Here is a 27,512-nt window from a genome sequence, read left to right on the forward strand (position 1 = left end):
AGAATCAAAATGAACACGATGAGGGACTATTGTTGACAGAGAGTGGTACACATATGGAATAAGCTGCCAGTGCACGTGGTTGAGGCCGATACGTTAGCAACGTTCAAAAAGCGGGAGCTTGGTAATGGAAATGTACTGCAGGTCAGGCAACATTGAGGAGAAAGAGAATCATTGTTTCGGCAATGCCTCTTTTTTCAGGAATGAGGCTTGCGATTCTAGGGAGTGGATAAAAAGGGAGCTGGGTGTGGCTGTGGGAATGTAGCTGAGAGTGTAATAGTTAGATGGAGGTGTGCGTAATGATGCAAGGTCAGAGAAGAGGTGGAGCAGATAGGTGGGAAGGAGGATTGACAGGTGAGACAGACATGAGATCAGTGCCAAATTGGAAGGTTAGAACTTGGATAACATGGGGGAGGGGAAATGAGGAAACTGGTGCAAGACCACGTTGCTGCGATATGGTTGGAGGATCCAAAGGCCGAAGATGAGGAGCTGTTACAACAGGCGTCAGTTGGTTAGAGTGTGGTTATGTGGTTTTGAAGGAAACACTGGAGCTGCATAACATTGTCGCACTCGGAGGAGGCGTGTAAGATTTCGGCTACCAGATGGTAGGATTCATTGGTGTGGGTATCCCTCAGATGTTATTGAAGCGCGCTGCAGTAGTCTTCCTTCCTCTGCAATGTCGAGGAGACCACACAAGGAATAATACATACAGTCAATGACATATGTGGAAGAGCCGGTAATACATCGATAGTATTGGAAGGGCCTTGGACGGAGGTGTGGGGGGAGGTTTTGTAATTCCTGGGTTGGCAGGGTAAGGTGCTGGGAGGAGAGGGTGTAATGGTAGGGGACGTGGACCTGGCAAGAGAGTCACGGAGTGAAAAGTCTTGATGGAAATTGGAGTTGGTTTGGAGGGAAAAATATCTCTGTTGTGGGGTTCACTTGTAGGTGGCAGAAATGGCAAGGAATGATGTGATGCACCGTTTAAAATTCTCTAGACATATTCATGGATAGGAAATATTCAGAAGGATATAGGTCTACTACAGGGAAATGAGTTATCGACAATGGACATTTTGGTTGGCATGGATCCGTTTGAGCCAAAGGGCCGATCTCCATTCTGTCATACTCTGTACGTCCTGGATGTAAATTGCAGTAACATGACATGAACGTAACTGAGTTTTGAACAGCTTCCAACATTTCAGTGACATACTTGTGTTTCGGCATACGACTGACGCCCTTGAGTGAAATATAAATATTGGCTGAAGTGCTCAGGAAGTATTTCAGCGTCAGAGACTGTTTGCATAATTCGTTATCAGCTACTCTCTCAAGTTATGTTCAAGGCTCCAGCGATATAAGGGAGCCAGTAGTCTGTAGAAATTCTCAGTAGTGTCATTGTCACTTTATATTCCTGCCTTAACATCAAAAACCCAGTTTTACTGCAGCTGATAACAATGCTGTTTGTGAGAAATTAGATACACTATTTTTATTGCATTAAATCAGTCGCAAATTATCAAAAGTGTGTTTTAAAAAGTGTTGTTGAACCCTGCCGTGCAATGCTTTCATTACTTGAATTTGAAATACAGTTTAAAATGGATGAATACTTGGTCTGCAAAAGAAGAATGTTTGCAATTGTATACGGTTGCAGTTTACAGAAACAGTTATTTTTAAATCAAATTCAACCTCGAATGTTTTTATTTTGCAATTGTCTAGTCCAGTAACATAATCAAAACGTAAATGAATCTACACAACATAAACATTAATTCAACTCTTATGGACCTGCCCTTTCCAAATCTCTGAACACTCCTGAATAGTAACTGCTCCTTGGAGTTCTGCAGGCTGATAAACTGAGAGAAAAAAGTACACGTGAGAAGGTACCACTGGGTCAATTTGTGATTCAGTTGAAAGCAGAACAGGTTAAATGTCAAAACACCGTTTAATACAATGCAGATCAACATTTGCTTGCAATTGTCAATGTTTTGCAGTCAGAAAATAGAACCAAGTCTCGCTTTAAAAATAGGGCCGCTGTCATCTGCTTGTGTTTTGCTGCAATAACCTTTTCGATAATCAATTTTCCTGATGGGAGAATAAAATATCTAAAATGTTATTTCAGTGCTCCCCAATTTACTTGTCCTTTATCCTCATAAAATTGGCCATTACATGCGGGGAGTGTTGGGAAAACAGATGCTGGAGATTCGAGGTGAGAGTGTGGTGCTGGGAAATTATTTCACATCAGGCCGCAGTCTGATTCCGGGCTTATGCCTGAAATGTCGATTCTCCTGCCCCTCGGATGGTGCCTGAACTGATATGCTGTACCAGCATCACACTCTCGCATAACTACGAAATGCATTTAATGCAGGTAAAATGTCATCAACTACTAAAGTTTACTCTTCTACGTTCGAGTACAGGTGTTACCGAAGGTATCAATTTGGTTGAGAGCAGATTCATTTACTTAGAACGCTCCAAATGAATTTTGTTGCCTTGTCAATTTTCAAATTTCATGGTTGTGTCTGTATGCATTGCACCCAGTTTGATTTAAACTAATTCAATTGCTTAGGAAACAAAAATACTTCTGGTTTTACGACACAGCACCTGACATTTAAAATGTTTAGTTTTGTGATCATGTGTGTTCTACTCGAAATTTTCTGTTTATTGCTGTCTTTGATAAAGCCATCATGTTTCTGATATTTTCATTGCATTATCTTTAAATATTATACTTCATATAGTTTAGAATATACAGCATAGTACATAACAACAAAATACAGCACAGTACAGGCTTTCCGGACATCAATGTTGTGCTGAACGTTTATACTATTCTCAGATCAAACTAACCAAGGGCACCTTCATTTGATTATCATCCATTTGGCGAACTAAGATTCCCTGAAATGATCCCCATGTATCCGACTCGAACATCACTGGTGGCAAAAGTGATGGCTGCAGATGCTGTAGATCAGAGTCGAGAGTGTGGTGCTGACAAAAGCACAGCAGGTCAAGCAACATCTGAGAAGCAGGAAACTCGACGTTTCGAGTAAAAGCCCTGCTGACAGTGCATTCACGCATCTAAAGCTCTCTGTGCTAAGAATCTACCGATGACATTTTACCAACAAATTACTGCAATCACTTTGAGATAATGGACGTCGTGATAGGCGAAAGTGAGAACTGCAGGTGCTGGAGATCAGAGTCAAGATTAGAGAGGTGCTGGAAAAGCACAGCAGTTCAGGCAGCATCTGAGGAACAGGAAAATCGCCGTTTCGGATAAGAGAACTTTATCATTACTGATGAAGGGCTCCTGCCTGAAACGTCGATTTTCCTGCTCCTCGGGTGCTGCCTGACCTGCTGTGCTGTTCCAGCACCACTCTAATCTTGACTCTGGACCTCGTGATCGCCATTTCCACCCTGGGAAAATTTCTTTGTTTAGTCACTCCATTCATGTCTCTCATCATCTTGCACAGCTCTTTCAAGTTATATCTCATCCTTGTTCACTCCAATGAGAAAAACGCTAGTTTCCTCAGTCATCCTTCATAAGCACTGCCCTTCCGTTAAGGCAGCATCCTGGTAAAACTTCTCTGTACTATCTCGAAAGCATTCACGTCCTTCCTGTAATGAACCGACCAGAACGGAAGACAATATTCCAAGTGTGGTCTAATCAGGGCTTAAAAGAATTACAGTATTACCTCACTTCTTCTCAAGTCAAGGCCCACTGGTAATGAAAGAGAACACAGCATAGGCCCACATACCAACCTCCCAATTTGAGTGGCAAATCTGAAGATCTGTGCAAGTTGACCCCAAGATCCTCTGTTCCTCTGTACTACCAAGAATCCTGCCTTTTACCCTGTAATCTGCAATCAAATTGGACGTTAGAAAATGAATCACTTCACACGTTTCCAGGTTGAACTCCATCTGCCACTTCTTAACCCAGCACTGTATGTTGTCAATGTTTCATTGTAGCCTTTAACAGCCCTCCATGCTCTCTGCAAGTCCACGAACATTGCCGCCATTGGCAAACATGCTCACTCACCCAACCACTTCCTCATTCAAGGCATTTATAAACATCACAAAGAGTAGAGATCCTAGAGCAGATTCCCGTTCTCCAAGCCTGGACACTTCTCTCCAGGCTGAACACTTTCCATTCACTGCCATCCTCTGTATTCTCCGGACCAGCCAATCCTGTATCAATGTCGCCAAATTTCCCTCTCCCCCATGAATCCCTACTTGCTAAATGATCCTACCATGTGCTACCTTGGGGCAGCACGGTGGCTCAGTAGTTAGTACTGCTCTCTCACAGCACCAGGGACCCAGGTTCAATTCCAACCTGGGGCAACTGTCTGTGTGGAGTTTGCACATTCCCCCCGAGACTGCGTGGGTTTCCTCCGGGTGCTTCAGTTTCCTCCCACAATCCGAAGATGCAGGTCAGGTGAATTGGGCAAGTAAATTGAAAAAACAGTGTTTGGAGCGTTAGTCAGAGGGAACTGGGTCTGTGTGGGTTACTTTGTAGAGGGTCGGTATGGACTTGTTGGGCCGAAGGGCCTGCTTCCACACTGTAGGTAATCTAATCTAATTGAAAACCTAATTAAACGCCTTGCTAAAATTCATGTACACCACATCCAGTGCTCTACTGTCATCAATGTTTCTATCACATATGCTAAAGGCAGTATTTTAATACCCAATCCATTTTAATCACTCTTTTACAGATAAGTCCAATAGTTAATCTCTGTAAACGAATCATGTGATCTATGCAGATGTGTATGAGATAAACATGGACATCATTTCAAATTTTCTTGCAGAATGTACTTTTTTGAAAATGGGAGGATGAGGTCCTTAAGTTCACTGGACATATTTGCCATTCATATCCGGTCCTTTGTAAAACCATTCTGTTTCTCAGATGACGCTGACAGATAAACAAGAGGACGACAAATAAACATTGTTCATTTTTGAACGTTGCATGTTGCTCATAACGTTATAACTTTACAGAGTTAGAAAGTGCCTTGGTTGATGAAAATGAACAGAATGGAAAGTTTTAGGTGAAAAACTGCTGAAGAAAAGGAATTTGGTCTCAAAGTATTTGTTGGTTATCTCTCCACTGGTGGGACAAGAATTCCTGTGTTCGTGTAGCACTCCTTGCGTTTATTATCAGAAATTAATGACAATTTAATCTTATGAGAATTTCTGATAATGTATTTTTTTGGATTGCAGTTAATTTATCTCGAACAGACGACTTAAATAACACTGTACCAAAAACATTTAGTTCATGCATTGTTATGAGCTTTACTTTAGAACGGATGCAGAGTTCGTGCAGTTACGTTTCCAGACAATTTTGAAGATGGCTTATTGGACTCGAAATAGAAACTGCCTAATATCTTCACAGATGTTGAGTGTCTCCATCGTTTTCTACTTTTATATTTTTTGTGAAAAAAGCGCTGTACAAAATTAAGACGTGGAAAGGACTGGAATTTTTAAATGTGTGGGATACACAATTTGTCAGAAATGCCACGGAGCATTGACCGAAATAAGTGGAATGCTTCCTCCATCGGACATCCGTCGTTTGAAAACAATAATACAAAAAATGATGAATGCTGTCCCAGATTATGCATGCAGCTATCAATATGTGATCCAAAGTCGAATAGATTTACCAAAAGATCTGGACGAACTGGATCATTGCCTTGTACTCATTTAAAATTGATTGATGTTTTCAAACAGACATAATCAAATTTCGTGGCTGAAATAGATGCACTTAATTTTCATATGGACGCTTATTTCCATCATCATCACGTTATCCTAATTCTCTGAATGCAAGACTGTGCAGCATTTACGAGAGAATGCTATCTTTACTCAGCACATAATCAATAAATTAAAACAAAATCAAAGATGCTGTGAGAAATCCAAGATATGAGAACATAGAAATGACTCTTGTTTCATTTAACAAGAAACAGTGTTATATGTTAGGAAAAATACAGGAAAGTAAACGTTATTTGGCACAATCATTTGCAGGGTTAAATTCATTTACAGAATTCTGTTGAATATATCTCCGACTTAATATCCATGGATATTTTACCACAATTTTAAGCTCTGCTCTGAATTGATTCTGGGTCGCTGCATAAATACATGGGTTTAGAAAGCAACTAAAATATCTTAACATTTCTGCCGTTTCCATGGCGATAAATGCAGGGTTTGTGAACTTGCCGCGGTAATATGTCGTCCCTGTTAGTCTGGTAGTACACAAAGCCACAGCAAATGTCAACCAAGACAAGAGAAAACTTACTGTTATAGCGAATAACAAAATGATGGACTTTCTGCGGCTCTCTATTTCTGAATCACGTTTGTTCCCACTCTTGGAACTCTGAAGTCCAATGCGGGTTCTGTTAGCCATGACAATACGCTTGACAATTAATGAATTACACAAGAGGATTAGAGTAAATGGAATCCAAACAACACAGGCGCTGTAAAACCATACATAACCTATACCAGCAGAAGACGAAAAAAAGGCGTTTCTTGACCGACAGCCCCAATGCACTTTGTTAATAATTTGCTCAGGTTCATAAGCAAACAGAACAGGTATTTCCTTCAATATAATCACAACCGTGATTGTTGTTACCAGCGTGATTGCAGTTCTTTTGGTACAGTAGGTTGTTTGAAACCTCTGGCAGCAGATCACTACAAATCGGTCAAATGTGAAGGAGACAACGCACCAAACAGACAAATCAGGAATGGCTGCAGTCAGATATATAATGAAACTGCAAAGACGAGTATGGGACAGGAATGACCAAGGGAAGCGATAACTGATGATGTAATAGAGCATGACATTGTTCATTAGGATCAGTATATCAGTTGTTGCCATGGCCAACATGTAAACAGTGGCACACTTGGACAGGCCACATTTCCTTTGTGAAATAATCCAAATTGTGGCCCAGTTCGCTGTGAAGCAGATATAAAAGAGTGAATAATACACGAATGTCTGATTCTCAACAGTATTAATGTTAGAGCCCGACTTGTGAAAATATCTGTAAGTTACATGCAAATTACTTGATTTGTAAAAAAAACGACAACTGGCACTGAGCTCTGCATGGACAGATAACGACGTTTTCAAACCTACACGGGATCATGAAAGAACCTTACGGTCAAACGAACAACATGAGGTGAAAGTAAAGATCACAACGCAAAGTAAATAGAATTATAGAATCCCCATATCCTCGAGGGCGGCCATTTCTCCCATTAAGTCGACGTCAACCTCCAAAGAATCTCTTGCCCAGATCCACATCCTTGCTCTATCTCAGTAACCCAGCATTTGCTGTACCACAAGCATCTATCCAGCTCATCCCTCGACATCTTGGGCAATTTAACATAGCCAATTCTCCAAACCCGCATATCTTTGCGTGTGGAAACCAGAGCAGATGGATGACCCCCTAAGAGACAGGGGACAACGTGAATCATGGCACAGACAGTCGCCCGATGCTCGATTCGAAATCGGTTTCGCCGCATTATGAGGCAGTTGTCTTATACATTGAAATACAACTGATACACAAACTCTTGCAAATTAGTTTTGCTGAAAGATTGACATGAAATAAATTGGTTACATAGCACAATTTGTGAAAAACCAAGGGACGTGATGCCAGAGATGAAGGCAGGGAGCTTACAATGGATGACGAGGACTTACAGTGACACAGTGGTAGTGATTAATCCCATGACCAAGAAATACCCACCTCCTCATGCAGTGTGAAAATGTTTTTTAACAGGTTGATTCAGGAAAATACGGTAAACAAAATTGTCTCACCAGGAAGAGCAACAGATGCAAGTATTGGGTAGTAAATCTCTTTCACTCGCAGAATTGCAGTCTTCCCCATTTTGCATGACATCGAATGACTTCTGGAGAGCTAACGTGCTCTGCTGAGCCAATGCAGAGTCAATGGAAGGGTAGTTTATATATACATGCATCAAACCTCTAGGGCATCACATAATCACAACACTCATATTAATCTCAAGTCAATTCATACATATATTCAATTTTGGCTGAAAGAGTATATTTAATTAAACAAGAAATTCAAAGACGGATAATCTAATCAATACCGACTGAAATGACAATGGGAATATTTTTTCATATGCGTATTGGCCCATATTGTCTCTGGATTACATGTTAGGACGCATATTCTACTGAGTGTTCCTGATATATATATAATCTGGTTGAGTTCAAAGTCCTCTGAGATGCACAATATCTTCCATTTCGTAAGTCTTGAAAATCGCCTACTCCACCGACAGAAATATTTGTGGTCGTTGTTTCTCAGAGCTCTGAGAAACTTCTCGCATCCCTTCCCTCTTGGCCCAGCTGGTCTTGGATTTATTAGTTAGTTAATTTGCAGCTAGTGGTTGAATGGTTTCTTGACACAGTATTAGACAGGGCTACAAGCGGTAAGAACTCATTGGATTTGGTACTGGGTAATGAACCTGACCAGGTGTTAGTTTGGATTTAGGTGAGCACTCTTGCAATGGTGACCACAATTCATTTATGTTTACTTTAGCAATCGAAAGGGATAGGTGTCTTCCGCAGGGTAGCAGTTGCTGCTGGGAAAAGAAAATATGATAAATAGGATTGGGAAGGAAACTGCAAGGGATGGGAATCATTGAAATTGAAAGAATAATTCAGTAACAGCAACTGAATATTCTTGACAAGGATGTATCTGTCATGCAGGGAGGAAGAGGTCGAGGGAGGAGGCCGTGGCTTACTCAAGAAGTTGAATGTCTTGTCAAGAGGAAGAAGAAGGCTTATGTCAGAATGAGACTTGTCGGTCCAATTCGGGGGCTTGATAGTTTCATGCTAGCCAGGAAAAAACTAAGGACTAAGATAAGCAGGGCTCGGAGTGGACGTGAGAAGTCGTCGACAGACAGGATCAAGGAAAATCCTGAAGCTTTCTACATGATTGTCAGGAATAAATGAATGGCCAGAAAATGATTCGGGCCAGTCAAGAACAGTGGTAGGAAATTGTGCGTGGAGTCCGAGGAGATAACAGAACCGCTAAATGAATACTTTTTCGTCAATATTCATAATGGAAAAAGACAATGCTGTCGCGGAGAATAATGAAAAAAGCCTATAAGACTAGGTGGGACTGAGCGTCACAATTTGGAGTGGTTCACAGTTCTGAAAAGTGTAAAAATAAAAGAAGTGCCCTGGACCTGATATAATGTATACTAAAATTCTCTGAGAAACGAGGGAGGGGATAGCCGAAACTTTATTTCGATAAACCTTATTTCTTCATTGTAAACAGCAAAACTGCGAGAAGTCTGGAGGACAGCAAATGCTGTTCGCTTGTCGAAGAAACAGAGTAGAGACAAACCTGTTAATTGCAGATCAGTGAGCCTTACTTCGGTTTTCTGCAGTGTTGCAAACATGCTATAAGAATCAGGATTTGTAATCATCTCTGAAGGAATAAATTGATTTTGGATCGTCAACATAGTTTTGGGAAAGGTTGGTCGTGCCTCAGCAACCTTATTGATGTCTTTGAGATGGTGGCCACACATTTGATAAGAGTAAAGTGATTGATGTGGCGTAAACTGATTTCAGTAAGGCGTTTGTCAAAGTTTCCCACGGCAGGCTATTGCACAAAATAAGGAGGAATGGGATTGCGTGTGATTTGGCAACTTGGATCTGAATTTGGCTGGGTGAAAGAAGATCGATGTCGGTGGTTGATGGTAAATGTGCACAGTGGAGTTCAGTTTTCCTGATATACCAAAATTATTTGTTTTTGGGCCACGGCGTTTGTCATTTTTATAAATGACCGAGATGAGGGCGTAGAAGCATGGGTTAGTAAATTTAAAAATGGTACCAAAGTCGGAGGAATTGTGAATGGTGCTGAAAGACGTTGCAGGTGACAGTGGGGCATAGATAAACTGTCGAACTGGTCTGAGAGTTGGAAAATGGAGTTTAGTACGGAAATGTGTGAGGTGATTCACTTCGGAAGGAGTAAAACCAAATAAGAGTACTAAGACAATTTTATGATTCTTTGTAGTGAAAATGCGTAGGAAGATCTCAGCGTCAATGTACATACATGCATAAAACGTTCAATCCAGGTTGACAAGGTTGTTATGAATGCACACGGTGTGTTAGGTTTTACTGGTAGAGCTATTGAGTTTAGGAACCATGAGGTCATGCTGCAGCTGTACAAAATTCTTTTGCAGCTGCACTTGGAGTATTTCGTACAGGTCTGGACTCCACATTATTAGAAGGATGTGGAAATTCTGGAAAAGGTCCAAAAGAGATTTACTGGGATGTTGCGTGGTGTGGGGGAAAAGCCTAATGAGGAAAGGCTGTGGTACTTGAGGCTGTTTTCTGCAGTGGAAAGTAGGGTGAGAGTTCACTTAACTGAGACAAAAAAGATAATCACAGGTTAAAATAGGGTGGACACAGAAAGCTTTTTCCCTCAGATGGTAATGGCTAGCACGAGGGGACACGATTTTAAGTCGAGGGTTGACAGATAGAGGAGAGATGTCAGAGCTAGTTTCTTTACTCAGAGAGTAATAATGGCATGGAGCACGTTTCCCGCATTAGTAGTGGACTCGCTGTGTTCCAATATCAGCCATAATCTTGCCTGATTTATGTAACATTCCAGACTATATTTGATGGTTGTTGATTGATTGTTCTAGATTATTAAAGTGATGATGTAACACAATCTGATTTTTCACTGATACTTCTGGATTTTGAATATACTCTCCATATAATGCATTATGTTCCACAGAAACACCCAGGACTGCATGAAGTGAATTTTTGCAAGACTTCCTGCCCTACCTCTGTTGTCAGCTCCAACCTGTTTACTTGTATAAGACTCCATTAAAAAGTACATTGAAGTTCATGTGATTTCATTCACAGAAATATACCACTGAGGGGATTTCCGCTGGTGCATTAATTGCTAACAGGTGTATTTTTTTCACACAGCCAATACGACCCATCTCATCTGCAAGAAAGTTAGCTGGTTGCACGAATTTAGCCCCCATCTGCTTTATTCCTCATGATTTCATACATACACATACTTTCCTACACTATACATTTTATTGCAGAAGAGAATATTATGTAATCACATCGTGAAAATAAAAAAAAAACTGAATCCCACGTCACTCAGTATTACCACAACATTTCCTCATACCATAATAAAATAATTCGAAACGATGCATGGAGTTTGTGTTTGTATACAAAATCTATTGATTCAATACGAATGCAAACTGCGATTCTTCAACCATTATTTCGTGATGGATCATTTCCTTATCTTCCTGGCTGGTTCATCTCTATCATTCATATTGGCATAGTGCATATGTTTTTTCAAAAAAGTCGTGCAAATTCAATAAGTTTACAGTTAAACACTTTCATGGCATAGTTTTCAATCAACCATGATGCACCGGTTCAACTCCGTGCTCATTTCTTTGAACAAGAATCATCTCCACGTTCCACAGACACGATCAAGCACTTCCATCACTCTTCATCCACCTAAACCCTCAGTCTGGACTTTAACCTGCACTTGACCTATTCATTGGGAAATGTTGACATGACGTTGGTCAACTGAATTTCTCTTCCTTCCCTTCCATATTACAACATATCTCCCTGTTACATGACTGCACTGTGCCCTCACATTCAACTCTCACCCTGTAATCAAGCCTGCTGACAAGTGTGGAGTTTATGTTGGCTGTCTTTGTCACCTCTATATTGTAGAGGCTGATCGATAGGTCTCAGATGTCTCCTCTTGGATCCACATGGGTAACAACAACAGTGTACTATATCAGGAGATTTTCTCCACAATTGACACAAAGATTATTTTCTCCGGTGACCTCTCCTCTATTGCCTCCAAGTTCATCGTCTGCCAACTGTTCATAGCTGCTGCGACCTCCATCCACAATCCACGAACAAGGCAATTAGGGCAGACCTATTGTTTCTGCAAGCTCTTTCCCCATACAATTCATCCATTCCTACCTGTCTCGACATGATCGCCTCTTAACCAGTCCCGTCTCACTTACACCCACCACTGCGCTGTCATTTTAGGGCAGTTAGTACGTTCAGATCGCGAACTACATTGCCTCTTCCTTACCATGGAAGTGCATTCTCTTCGCACGTCAATCCAAGAAAATGCTGATGTCAGAGCTCTTCACTTCTTCCTGGGCAAAAGGGCCTGAAATGGCCCCATACTCTATATCCCTCCTGCCCTTTCCCAAGCTGGCACTTAAATTGATAGTCGTCTTCTTTCTGCATTTTACGGAACAGAAATAGTTCAACCTTGCTGTTACCTTCAACTGCTCCATCTCTGACTCCTCCATTCCTATCCCTAAATAACTGTGTCCATTTCTGGGAAGAGGCTTGCCAGCAATAATCATCGCAAACGCACTAAAACCCATAGTTTTCTTACCATATGTTGTGTAAATGTCAAAATGTGTGGTGCAGGAAAAGACATAACTACTCAGGCAGCATCCGAGTTGCAGGGAATCGATTTTTCACGTATAAATCGTCATCAAGAATGTGGTGTGGCAGGGCGGAGGGTGCGTTAAGAAGCATGAGGTGGTGAGCTGGGGAGAGGTTAGCTGAGCGCTTTGTAGATGAATTTTGAGGGTGATGGTGATGGGTAGAAGTGGAGGTTGGAATTACGAGGTGAGACGGAAGATAGACAGGTGATGCAGTTTAATACGATGATGCAAATTTGAATGGTTCGATGTGGCATAAGGTTGGGGCGAGGGGAAATGAGGAAACTGGTGAAATCGACGTTTATCCTCTGTGGGCCGAGGGTCCCACGGCAGAAGATGAGGCATACTTCCTTCAGGCATCGGGTAGATATCATTTGGCAGCGGTGGATGGCCAGGCCATTCATGTCTTTGGCGCAGTGGGAAAGGCAGTTGAAGTGTCAGAGCACAGGGTGCTGAGTGTATTTTTAGAGCGTGCGTCGCAGAGACGTTCACTGAACCGTTCCGCAAGTTGACGTTTTGTCTAAGCACTTTAGTGGAGACCACACTGAGCGCAAGAGCACAGTAGATGGCATATGTGGAGGGGCAGGAAAATTTCGATCGAATGTCGTTGGGTTTCTGAGGTCTTGAATGGGGATTAGAAGCGAGGCTTTGGAGCACCTACTGCGGTGGCAAGGGCTGGTGCCGATAGTGAGGGGTGGGTTGGTGTGTGGCATGAACTTAACAATGGAATAGTGGATGATACGGACATTGAGGGACACAGATAGGTGTCAGGAGGTAACTATATCTCTGATGGAGGGGTCTGTTTGTTGGTGGCCTAAAAGGCGAGGAAGTGGCTTTTTTCTCCAGAGGTTGTTGTGGTGGAAGGTATGGACAAGGGATGTGCTGACCTTTTTGCAATTGGAAGGTTTGTGTTCGAGGGAAGAGTTGCGGGTTGTGGGACAGATGCGCTGGAGGGCATTGTTGACCATGTGGGAGGGAAAATTCCATTCTTTGAAAATGAAACCCATGTTGTATATGCTGTAGTGAGTCTGTCCCCCTGTTTTCAGATGCGGCAGTGGCGGAGGAATTAGCCAGAAGGGTCCTCATTTTCTCCCTCTTTGGCGTCAGAACTTCATTCCACTCTGCCAGTTCATCTGTCGCTGCCACATCTGAAGGGGTGAAATGGCAAAGATATAACAGGGACCGAAGGGGCAACTTTTTCATGCAGAGGGTGGTACGGGTATGGAATGAGTTGGCAGAGGAAGTGGTGGAGGCCAGTACAATAGCAACATCTAAAAGGCATCTGGATGGTTATATGAATAGGAAGGGTTTGGAGGGATAAGGACCTGGTGCTGGCAGGTAGGGCTCGATTGGGTTGGGATGTCTGGCCAGCATGGACAAGTTGGATGGAATGGTCAGTTTCCGTGTTGCACATCTCTATGACTCGATGACTGCATAATAGGTATCCAGATGGGTATATGAATAGGAAGGGTTCAGATGGATACAGGTCAAGTGTTGGCAAATGGGACTAGATCAGGTTAGGACCTCTGGTCGTCATCGACAAGTTGGACTTAAGGGTCGATTTCCGTGCTGTACTTCTGAATGACTGCAAGAGTCTACTTGTCTTCTGTTTTTTTAGCTTTCTTCAGATACGTTCTGACATCATGGATGATATTGCATGGACAGATCTTCCTGTGAAAAATCTTTGCAGCTTCTGTTACATGTATATTTTCAGGTATTCTTAAAGTTGTCGGATACAAGGTGATGTCTTTACATTTGAGCAAACGGCTTAATAGTATCAATTTGTCAGACACAGTTATGGTGTCTTCTTATTTACTGCTACAACATCATTAACCTGTGCTATCCACTTTTCATCTCTCAAAGCTCCCATTGTTTGGTAATTTTGAGCAAAACTTATTTCATCTGTTCTGCAATCTCATCTTTTCCCTGTGGTCCGCAGTCAGTTTGTGGCATTTTCCTGAGGGTGAAAAGATGCAACAGAATCAGATTAATTGCATGCTGAGCAAAGCGAGAAGTGTAATTTTCAAACAAATTTCACAATTTAAGAAAATGAGAACTGATAGAAACAATGAAGAAAGCAAAGGGCATTCAAATGGGTTTGCATCGTTTGTTTTGACTTTGCTTCATAGTTGATGAATAACTGCAGCTAAAGGAAAATACTGTGATAAACACAATGAACATATGAAGGTATTATGCAAATGGGCCAATCACCTCTTTGAACAGTGAGTTTAAGGTCGCCAGGATGACAGAGGAATTTAAAAGAGGATCAGAGAAAAAAAATCACAATAGAGAGCTTCAAATGATATAATAATGAACGGAAGAATTTCTCTTGTAGCAATTTTAATCATATTGGACAGCTCCATTCTGGCGGTCATTGGCTTTATTTCAGAAGAAATGTAAGCAGAGGAATATTTTCGAATATGTTTACCAAAGCGAATCGGAAATTCGCAAAGTTGATTTACAAGGGTAAAAATCACACAACAGCAGGTTATAGTCCAATGGGTATAATTGGATTCACCAGCATTCGGAGCGCTTCTCCTTCATCAGGATATTATTTTTGAAGTAGCAGGAATCTGAAAGCTATTATTTCCAAATAAATCAGTTGGACTATAACCTGCTGTTGTGCAATTTGTAACTTTGTACACTCCAGCCCTACACAGGCGTCTCCAAATCTTGATTCATAAAGTTAGAATGAGCTGTCGTTATCATTATCATCTTTTAAAGGAATGTGAGTTTGTAGCACATATAGGTGTTTTCAGGAGCTTGATAGTGTAGGTTTGAGAGAATTTCTTCAACGGAGAGTAGCGAAGAACGAAAATGCACAAATTTAAATGCTCAGTCCATCAATTTAAAACAGAGACAAGGAGGAATTCGTTTATTTGAGAATAGTCAATAATTGAAATTGACTAGTTCAAAAATTAATTCCGTCGTTTTTTGAAGAACCAAAGCATTACGCTTTCGAGAATTTTCAGAAATTGATGCAAAGAATGTTGATGAGAGCAGCAAAGCGTTCACGAAAGATTTACAAAGATGTTGCCAAGATAGAAAGCAATGAGCTAGACAGAGAGGCTGAATAAGTTGGGAATATTTTCTTTTCAAACTCGGAGGCTGAGGAATGACCTTATTGAAGTACATCGAATCGTGATAGGCATAGAGATTCAATGTCCAAGATCAATTTCCAAGGTTTATGGAGACAAAACACAGATTTAAGGAGTAAGGGGAAAGATTTAAAAGGGACCCAAGTTACAACGATTTCACACAGACAGTGGTCGACATATGGAATGAGCTGCCAGATGAAATCAGGGAGGATTATGCGATTACTACACTTAAAATGTATCTCGATCATACATAAATATGAATGGTTTAAAGTGAAAGGTGCCAAATGCTGAAAGATAGGACTGGATTAATTTATGCTATCTGGTTAACATGGACGAGTAGGACCAAAGAGGCAATAACCATGCTCTTTACCCTAAGGTCCCCTTGTGTATATTAGACTGAGTGTTCTTATTGGAAGACCACCGACAGCGAGTGATTTTGAAGATCATCTTCAGGAACAGTTCATTCCTTGCAACTGTGCTTAGGAATGGGAGACAGGATGACGACATTACACCAGTCACATCCGCCTCCGATGCAAATATTGAACAGTTTTAAAATAGCTTAAAATCTCACATGTTTAACTATCTGAGCAGATTGATGTGACCGGTATGGTGAGGCAGAAAAGGACAGACAAAATGAGAGAACACGAAAGAAAAAAAGGACAGAGAAAAGAGGAGAGTGCACCAATGAAATAAAAGGAATTTACAGTGAAATAGAGAAAGTGAAATCTATCGGGAATCAGAACAGAAAGAAACAGTGATTTTTATCTGTACTTCAGTAGTCTTGTTTTCGTCCTGCGCTCTCCCATTGGGAGGTTAGGCACATCAGCTGAAACAACACAGTTGTATACAGCCGGGATTAGCATGGCCTGGAAAGTATCAATGTTCAGAACAGGCCTTGGGAGGGCTCATGAAATAAGAGGAGACGCAGGAAATGAGAAATCCTGCTAATTCCCACTAAACACGCTCCCTGAACTGACGAATTTGTCGTCTCCCCAAGTTGAACGCCAGTCAGAGGAAGCTCTGAAGGAATCAGCGCAGACCAAAAAGATTATCATCTGTCGACTTCGACGTTCATCATTGAGATGGCTTGTGTCGAGACGGAGGTTATCTCACACGCAACAATCACGTTTTATGAGATTGATTTGCCACCTGTCATGTAGGGTAAATAGCAAGAGGGAAACATCACTTGACCTCAGTTCCATCAATCTCCCAATCACCGATGCAGCGGTAACAATTATGGTAAATTACAGAAAATATTTTTGGACGTCTGTGGTCACACTGAGCATCCAGTCAATTCAGGGCGTGACAGCATCCTTGGTTGGGTCACCATTTGTAATTCATGTCTAATTTCGTAGGGAAGGTGGTGATTTGATGCAATTCTGGAACGACTGACGTCCATTTTAGGGCCGCTATGCAATGAATGCTCTTTGGAAGGGGGTGTTCAAGACGTTCACATATCGACAGTGAAGGAATTTTGATATATTTAGCAGTCAGGATTGTGTGTAAGTTTTAAGACACAATGAGGTTTTGTTCCTGATATTTTGGCTGCATCTCGTTTTTATTGGGTTTCCGGAAGGCTTTTTTTCTGTCGCCAGTTTTCTTGTCATTTCATCCTATTCTTAGCCATTTCCTCTGTGAAATTATTGTTGTCTGATATGAGTCTAATGTTCCTATTATCATAACGAAACAAACTCATTACTGACAAGATAACCAAGAATGAACGCCCTTCATTTGCTACTGCCATATGTAAAAGATTATTGCACAACTGAATTGTCAGCAAAGACCTGCTCTGAACAGTTTGTGAATTTTCTATCGTAGAAATTCCAAAAAAAGAGGCGGCATTAGCGGTCCACGGTGTGGAAATTCTCCTTGCGTACGGTTGGATCGGATGGTGCAGAGGAGGGACTTCATCATCAAACAGAAACGGCACCGAAGTTAGAAACACCAGTAACTGAAATCTGAGTATTGACCGTTGGTCCATGTACTCCTAGTCTTCTGGACGAACGTCCATCAAAAGAGGAAGAAGTTCGATGACATTTTTCCCTCCAACAGAGTCGGCACCACTATCTCTATTCTGAAACACCCTCAACTGTCTCGATTCCTGCGTCCTCCACCCGCCAAGGTCTATATCTTGCCAATATCGTGAGTGAATGAATCACCTTCAATTATTGTCACTCCTCGATAACCTCCCCTATCTCCTAACCATGCACGGCATCTTTATTGTGTATATCTGCGCACAGCAGGCCTAATCACCTTTCACCAGCAGCGCCATCACAAAAGCTTTTTTGTCTCCATTAATATGTTTTTATGGAATCATTGAATTCCTACAGTGTAGAAACAGCATCTTCAGCCTACCAAGTCCCACACTGATGGTCAGTAGAGCAAACCACCCAGGCCATTTATTTTGACTCATGCACCTCACCGACATATCGCTGAACACTATGGGCAATTTAGCTCGGCCAATCCACCTAACTAGCACATCTTTGGACTGTGGGACGAAAGCGGAGCATCTGGAAGAAACCCACGCGGACAAAGCCAGAGTGTACAAACTCCACACAGATAATCGCCCAAGGCTGGATTCGAATCTGTGTCCCTGGCGCTGTGAGGCAGGAGGACGAACAACTGAGATAGTGTTGCTGCCTATGTCATGACATTTTGTTCACTCAATGTCAAAAAGAACATGCACACTGAAGGGGTGAAAGTGCCTGCATAGACGGTGTACTATGAAATATTGAATGAAGAAAGGGATAGAACCAGTTCTGCTTACGGTAAATAACAAATGCTGGAAAATTGCAAATGGATATCCAGCAATGAGAATGGAGGGGGCGGGGGGGTGATGTCCGAGTGATGTTCTCGTTGGGTTGTTAATCCAGAGATCCAGGTAATTATCTGCGGCTCTGGATTCTAATCCTAATATGGCAGACAGTGCGATTCAACAAAAAATATAGTCATAAATCTGATGATCATCATAACTCCAACATCGATTGTTGTGGAAAACCCGTCTGGTTCACGAATGTCATTTAGAAAAGGGAACTGTCTCTTTCTTCGGACCCTCAGCGATGTGGCTGACACTAATCTGTCCTGTGGCCAATTAGGTATGAGCAAGAAATGCTGACCTAGCGAGCAATGCCCTCATCCTGTTAATTGAGCTTTTTTTTAAAAAAAAACAATAATGCTGTTGCATTTTTACAAGATGAGAATGTTTCTTTATTGTTCGGAAAGGCCATTGTCTTGCAATTGTGTGCCACGAATGTTGCTTCCTGCTTTTCTGTTCAAGCCTCAAAATTGTACAGATGTTGCCTCACTTTGACATGGATTGTTACAACATTTGAACTGTTGTGAAAACTACTGAATTGTCTGGCCATGGATGAAGAGTGATGTTGCACTGATGCAGGTAAACTGGATGTAGTCTATCAGAATCCTGGACTGTCTTGTAAAGAGTTGACAGTCTTTCGAGAATGATGAGCTGAACTAATTGTTGCAGCACTCTTTGTCTCTCCTCTGTTTGCTTCGTCATTGAATTTTTATGAGTCCAGTTCAGTTTCTGGTTTATGCTAATCCCAAGAGGCTGTTAAATTGAGATTGTGATGTTAATGCCGTTGAATGTCAGGGGACGATGCCCAGTTCTGCATGTTTAGATTTGGTAGTTGTCTGGCATTTTTGCCGCAAACATTGCTTGCTACTTGTCAGGCCAGGCCTGGATGTTCTCCAAATCTTGCTTCAGTATCTGAGCAGTGGTAGATTTTGCTGAACATTGTGAAATCATACGGTAAAATCCCCACTTCAGCCTTTACGGTTGGAAGAAGGTCATTGATGAAGTAGTTGAGAATGGTTGTGCTAGGTTGTGCTGTCGAACTCTGAAGAAATACCTTCGGGCTGAAATGACATGAACACAACTTGACATTTTCCTTTAGATATGATATGAAACTGTAGAGAAACTTCTTAGATTGTCGTTCACTGAGGGTTCTGGGGTGTTACATTCAATCAACTCTGAAGATGATCGCAAGAACTCAGCTCTAAACTCAGCTCGTCTGCTTTGTTTTTGGATCAAGGAGCCAATGAGGTCAGCAGATGGTAGAAACATTGTCAACATCAATTATCGATTCATTGTGAATTAAGTTCTACTTTATACCATTGTTGTTTTTTTTTCTTCACTTTATCAATGATCAAGAGAAGACATCTGGGAATGAAATTGGTCAGAATGGATTAATTTTGTTTTACGTGTACATGATATAACTGGTAAATTTTTCACGCTGTCGGGTAGATATTGGTCGTCTTGCTTTACCGTAATAATCCTTTTTGTGTTTGGCAAGTTCTGGAACATATTGCGACATTTGTCGTTGTTGGAACTTTGACAGGATGAAGAGCTTCTGCATGACACATTGATTCCAGTGATTGCCTGGTATCACGTGTAATGAATCGAATTAACTGGAGACACTGAGTACTTCGGGAGGAGGCTCTGATGATTTATCCACACAGTATTTCGGGCTGAACTTGCTTTTCAAATAGCTCAACATAATGTGTTGCACCGATGGGTTGTTTTCCCCTATCAGTTACGATAAGGCCCCTCCTATAGTGAATATTTCGATTTGAATCAGCCTTGCACGCACGATGAGAAATGTAGCAACTGCAGAGCTTACGTCGATCCATTAGTTGTGGAATCATCCAAATCTGTCTATGATTTGACATTCATGCTTTTTCACCTGTGCAAGTCGTTCTGTGTTGCAGCTTCACCAGGAGGCACCTCATATTCCTATATTGGCTGCTACTGCTCTTGGAATAGCCTTTTTTGATTAGATTAGATTATATTACTTACAATAAGGAAACAGGCGCTTTGGTCCAACCAGTCCACACTGACCCGCCAAAGCGCAACCCACCCAGATCCATTCCTCTAACACTCCAGGCAATTTAGCATGGGCAATTCGTCTAACGTGACATTTTTGGAGTATGGGAGGAAACCGGAGCACCTGAAGGAAACCCACGCAGACAGGGGAAGAATTTGCAAACTCCACACAGTCAGTCGTCTGAGACAGGAATTGAACCTCGTTCTTTGGAGTTGTCAGGTAGCAGTGCTCATAACTGTGCCACTGAGCCTTTTGCACCCTGCATTGAACATGTGTTTACCACCTGGTTTGACGTTAATGCTAAAGAATGGAATCCCATGAGTTGGCAGATTCTGTGCATGTCCTGCAACAGTACGTTTGCTGCTGTTGACGGCACAGTATTCTTCAAGAATATCTCGCTGTGAGTTTCCCCATCTGTTTGAAGTCTATCCCATTTAATATAGCCTTCTTTTTGTTGTAGGTTCTGTCACCTATTGCCGGATCACTGTGCTTGCTCATCTACTGTTGATGCTGGTAAATGATGTTACCCACCGAAAATTAGATCTCTGTCCTTTGCACCCGCCACGATGTTTTGAAGTACAGAAAGAGTGATCCGATCGATGTGGGCGGTAGTAATTAGCAGAAGGTTTTCTGAACATTTTTAAATTGAAACCTTGAGTTTTCATGGGGCTCAGGATCAATGTAGACCACTTGGTGGACAACTGCCTCTTGACTGTACATTACTGAGCTGTCAAACCTGCAGGTCCTGCCCAGATGGTGACACAAACCCTACACGGAGGAGGTTAGAGCATTGTTTGGGAAATTGGCTGCAAAGAAGCTTTCCTTGAGCGTGACTGAATCTGATAGTTGTTTGATGATTCCGTGTTTAAATACACCAGCTGAGATTTATGGTTTTAGACACAGGGTTCCCTTGTCTTCGAAAGGGGAAGAGGAGTGAAACATTGGTCATTGGGGAATCCATAGTTCGAAGGACATACAGGAGACTCTGTGGGAATGCGAGAGACACGCTTCTGGTGTGTTGCCTCTCCAGTTCCGGGTTTCACGATGTCTTCGATCATATCTTCTTGTCCTGAGGGGGAGAGGTACCAGCCCAAGTTGTAGTCCATATCGGCAAAAACGATATGTGTAAGTAAAGGTATCGGAACTAAAGGCAGAAATTCGGGGGCAAGCGTAGAATCTTGGAGTGAGAACCAGCAGCGTTGGTATCTTTGGTTTCTTAACGTGCCATGTGCTGGCAAAGCGACGAAGTGGGAGAGAGAGCAGTTTAACAGGTGGCTACAGGTATGATGCAGGAGGGAGGGATGCATATAATTAGATCATTGGGTCCCATTCTGGCGTAGGTGGCAAATCTTTAAACATGATGGTCTCACCTCAATCATAGGAGTACCAATACCCTGAGGGTGGGAGATTGGCGAATACGCTTTGGGAGGATTTAAACCTATTCGGGGGGTGGGAATCAGAATTGTGGCACCGGTGTACAGAAGATTACGATTGGTGAGACCATGAGTAATGTTTAAATTTTCCAAAGTTATAGCAGCATGAAGAATGTGCTGTGTCATGTTCCAATTCACCGCCATAAGCATCGGAATCAGGTTGGTAAACTTGCATCATGGGTTGCTTCCTTGGACTTCGATGTCGTGGCCATTTTGGAGACATGGACACAACAGGGACAGGAATGGTTGTTGCTCACCTGTTGACATATAAATGAAAAGGCTATTTATCTCTGTACCAAGCTTCACCGTTTTGGAGCCGGCCTGATTTAAACCACTCTGAAAAAAAAACAGTGTCGTTCAGAAAAGCTTCCAGTAAAAAATAAGCTTTGTGACAGTAATACTGGAAAATATTTCAAAAGTAAGATGCTGTTACTGAGTAATTCATATCACATTGTTATTATTGTTGTTCTTCAGTGAAAGTATTTAGTGAAACAAAAGTGCTAATAATGCATGTACTGCATGCAGGCATACCGATCATTGAAAGCCTGACATCACAAAAATACGTGCTGAAGGAAATATATCACAATCTTGGAACTAAATTAGATGCCTTCCCTGACTTTATCCGGCACGTTAGAAGGGTAAACTATTGTAGTCAATTATCTTTCCTCTGTACTGAAAGAATTTCAGAGTTTTAAGAGGGGATCAGACAAGGCAAATCGTAGCATCGAAAGTCTATTGCGGATCTTTTGCTGTACCAGGAAGAAATTGAGTATCCTATTACGGTAATTATGTAAACACAAGCAGGTGACAACTAGCTTTTCATGTCCAAGACCAACGATGGAATGTGACTGAAAAGTATTTGTCACAGCAAGCAACTACTTATGTGCATTGAGTTACATACATTTTGTTATCTAAACTGTCCTGCTTTCAAATCTATCTCAACTTGACCTTATGGTTCCTTCTTTGTTCATTAATTTGCCTGCCTGTTTAACTGCCTCGGAAGCAGCTGGTGTTAAGGAAAGATCAGATACTTTGAGAAGACCTGTGCTTCTGAGCAGGTTCAATATTAGTGTATAAGTCCATTCATGTTTTCATTATTTTATTAGAAGTCACCATGTTCAAATAAATGTTTGGAAAATTAAATCTGGTTTCACTGAATCTGAAAGATGATTGGATAAACAATTATCTGGATGAAAAAGCAGATAACATGTGGCTGGGTGAATCCAGCTGATAGACTAACATGCCAAATTCAACACAGACTATCATTAGACTGAAGACCAAACTCCAACGAAGTAATTGGACTCAACTCCCCAAAGTGTAATGTCATCCACTTTGAGAAAAAGTCATGGCAATCTCGTTTTAAATTCAAAGATAACGGTAATTGAATTTATTTGAGGCAAGTTTGCAGAACTCTTTGCAATGAAAACATGTTGCACTTTACCAAGATTGAAAGTAGTGCAATACGTCATTATTGTCATGGAATTCTTGACACAGAACAATATACATTTCTTCTGGTCATCACTTTATTGGGGGCGTTTTAGAAAGTAAAATTTAATGTCCTCGAGAATACCCGTGGGCAGCAAATTTGCAGGGGTTTCTCATAAAGTTTTAACTGTGCATAAAGCATTTGATGTTTCCTGAAAAGCTCTGAGAATGTCGCTGTGGCCTAATGTTGAAGAATGACGACTGCGCTGTGGAAGCCACTGTTAGATTTGATAACGTAACACTTAACAGATAAAACTCTGTTCAACATTTTATCCATCTACACAAATGATCCCAAACAGCCTCTGCCACAACAGTTATCTCTCTCACTTCCTGACGACCCACTAATGCCCGAATAGAATGCCCCAATTTCCTCGTCAGTGATATGGAAACAGTGTCTTAAAATATAAATGTGAGGCTTCACTGCCTGAAATCTTCTCGAATCCCGTCGATATTTGTTTGTAAATTATAAAATTTTATCCAATTCCCTTCTCTTCATCGCTGCAGAAATATGATCAATCAAAAAGCAATCTTCAATGAGACCATACACCATACTGTCCCCTGTCCCCTCCTATTGAGTCCAGTAAAAAAGTAAGAATAATTTTATGTCATTGCGTGAACTTAGTTTGCATTACTTGCCATATTTCGACATAATATCAATTTATCACTTGAACACCCAAAAGTTGCCAAACTAGAAATTCAAGAAAATTGCAGATATCCTCGAGAAACTTACTTGTCCAAACAAACCAATCTGAAACCATCGATTCTAACTAAAAGATGACAGAGCTGGTCTGTGTTGGCTATTCACCTTCGCCACCTATCTGCGTGTGTTTCCTCTAACTAAAGAATAACAGAGAATTTGTGGTCTGTGTTGGCTTTGCACATTCGCCACATATCTGCGTGTGTTTCCTCCAACTGTTCCGGTTTCCTCCCACAATCCAAAGATATGCAGTTATGGTGAATCGGCCAAATTAAATTGTCCATACTCTTCAGGGATGTGTATATTAAGTGCATTAGTCACTGGTAAATATCGAGTTACAGGATAGGGAATGGGGTCTGGATGGGTTCGTCTATGAAGCTTCGGCGTTGATTTGCTTTGACAAATGGTTTGTTTCCACACTGCAGGGATCATATGACTTGTATGATTCTATGCATTTGTCACTACATACCGCATAGATTTGAGACTGACCTGTGAACATATTTCGAAACAATCAGTTCTGAAATCTGTTGTATGAGTGAGTGCAACATTACAAAGAATAGATACCGAAACGGCATAAGGGTCAATGCCATGTTAAGATACACATCGAAATTCAACATTACTGAGTGGTTTTACATTCCAAATATATGTCTGACGACAAGTAAAAGCACAAGCCTGCCTCATTTAGAATGAACACTCACTGATTTTGAATCAACCGGAATGAAGAAATAAGATTTTCAACTTAGCACTGTCCTCTTTTAATACAAGCGTTTTACCGGGTATTAAAGATGTTTGTTATAAATTAAGGTTGGATAGATTGGGATGTTTGCTGCTGGACTGTAACAAATTAAGACATTACTTCAAAGTCGTTTAAAATACCATAATGGATATAGATTGTATTAATATTCGGTGTCTTTTCCATGATATGAGGCTTTCAAAACTCGAGAGGTTTGATGTAATGTGAGATGAGATTGGGATTTAAGAAAGACATGCAAGACTATTTATTTTGCCCTGTGGCAGTTTCGCGCGTGGATTTCACTTGCTTAAGAAGTGGTTGATGCGGCAAAAGCTGAAGCTTTCACAAGAAACTTAGATAAGTACGAAATGCTCAAGTGTTTGGATGGACTGAGGGAAGAAACTGGCCGCTGGGAATAGTGCAGCTTGGGATGATGTTCGGCCAAACTAGTTTGACTGAAGGGGCTGTTTCCATTCTGAATGACTCTGTGACACTACATCTGTGTATGTAGTAACATGCTGGCATTGTTGGAAATTATTGGGCCTCTTACCTGCATGAAATTAATCTTCAATTGCATTTTCTTGACATTTCTGTGTGAAAACTGGTATTGGACAATCACATTCATCCATTCTTTCCAGATGTCCAATTCACAGTCCCCAAAATTTGAATTGACAGATAGTCAACTTTCCACTGTTATCTTTATGAAATTAAACTGAGAAGGTGGCTCCTGACAATGTAGTACAATTTCAAATATGGTTTACTTCTGTTTTCGTATTAACATCTTAATTCTTACATCAAGTTTGGTAACCTTCCTTTATTTTCTTTTAAATGATGAGGTTTTTTTTGAACCAATTATATCATCACCTTGGTGACATGCATTCCGAATATTTCAAAACAAGGGTCAGGAAACGGGTGCCATAATTGAAAGAGTGAGTCACAGAGTTAGTACTGCGTTTGGGTCAGCTCTGGGATTCAGTCCAAAACGTCATAAAACATTCAGCTGCACGTGTACATTGTCTGTGAGGTTTTAACAGCTGCTGAGCACTGCGCAAATGTCAGTGGACATCTTGAATGTTTACCCTATGAAGAAGGAAATTGATTCAATGAAGCAGATAACACCTATCTCACACTCACATGACCACCAATCCAGGCATGGGAAAGGCTGAGTGGATTCGTCCCTAACAACAAACTCTACCTTACTCGCGCTAGCTATGACATTCTCTGGAAGTTTTATTTCCGCCTGATTCTCTTTGACCTCCATTGCATGTGCATCTGTATTTGGTTCAACCAGTCAAATTCACCCTCATAGTGTCATCGAGACTTAGAGATGTACTGTCTGGTAACAGACCCTTCAGTCCAAACAGTCCCTGCCAACTAGATATCCTAACCCAAGTTTGTCCCACCTGCTAACACCGAGCCCATATCCCTTCAAACTTTTCCTATTCATATACCATCCCGATGCCTATTAAATGTTGCAATTGTACCAGCCTCCCCCACTTCCTCTGACAGCTAATTCCATACACGTACCACCCTTTGCGTTAAAAGGTTACCCCTTAGATCTCTTTTACATCTTCCCCCTCTACCTTAAACCTATGCCCACTAGTTCTGGACTCTATTTATTCTATGCATGTCCCTCATAATCTTCAAAACTTCTTGAAGGTCGCCGCTCAGCCTACAACGGTCCACGGAGAACAGCCCCAGCCTGTCCATATTTTCCCTGTAGCTCAAGTCCTCCAACCCTGGCAACACCCTTGTAAATCTTTTCTGAAGTCTTTCATGTTTCACAACATCTGTCCAATAGAAAGGAGACCAGAATTGCAATATTCGAACTGAAGCCTGCCCAATGTCCTGTACAGCTGCAACAAACCTCCCAAATCCTGTACTCAATACTCTGACCAATAAAGGAACGCATATCAAATGCATCTTCATTATCCTATCTACTTGCGACTACACTTTCAAGGAGCTATGGACCTGCACTCCCACGTCTCTTTGTTCACCAACACTCCTCAGGAGCATACCATTAAGTGTATAAGTCCTGTTATGAGTTGCTTTCCCAAAACACAGAGATCACATTTTCTGCATTAAACTCCAAATCTCACTTCTCAGCCCATTGGCCCTTCATGCTAAATGATATATTCTCACTTCTTATATGTGGTTCACTCAGCCATATTTTGTCCACATGGAATTCAGCAAAACAAAGGACAAATTCCTGGACGGTAGAGTGTTTAGCAAGGTTGGCTCAATTGGAATACTGGGGGAGTAGATAGATGTTTATAAATTTGCTTGAAGGTCAGTTGCAGGTGACTGCGGTGGAGAGTTGTTTTTTTCGGATTGGAGGCCTGTGACCATAACGTCCCGCACGAAATCACTAATACATCCATTGATTATTTGACATTTGTATAACTAATTTGGATCTGAATATAAAAATATGCTTAGTAGGTTTTCGATGACGCCAAAATAGACGTTGTTTTAGACAATAAAGACATCAATCTCTGAGAACAATGGGGCGTTTCTCAGATGGGCGAAAATGGCAAAAAGCACCAGATGGACTTTAATTTAGATGAATATGATGTTTCATTTTTTAAAGCAAATATCTTGAATATACAAATGAAATGAAACTGTTTGAGTTACTATTGAAAGCAATAGGAACACAATGAATATCCTTTGAAGAAAAGCTAGAAAGAGAGAGCTTTTGATCTATAACATTTGAAACTGAAACTTTAAGGTCGAACAAATATGAAACAATTTATAATGTATTGCCTGAATCAAAGAAAATTCATGTGGAAGAGCGGAGAGATGAACTTG

Source organism: Chiloscyllium punctatum, chromosome 51, assembly GCF_047496795.1.
Source record: "Chiloscyllium punctatum isolate Juve2018m chromosome 51, sChiPun1.3, whole genome shotgun sequence".
Taxonomy (NCBI): domain Eukaryota; kingdom Metazoa; phylum Chordata; class Chondrichthyes; order Orectolobiformes; family Hemiscylliidae; genus Chiloscyllium; species Chiloscyllium punctatum.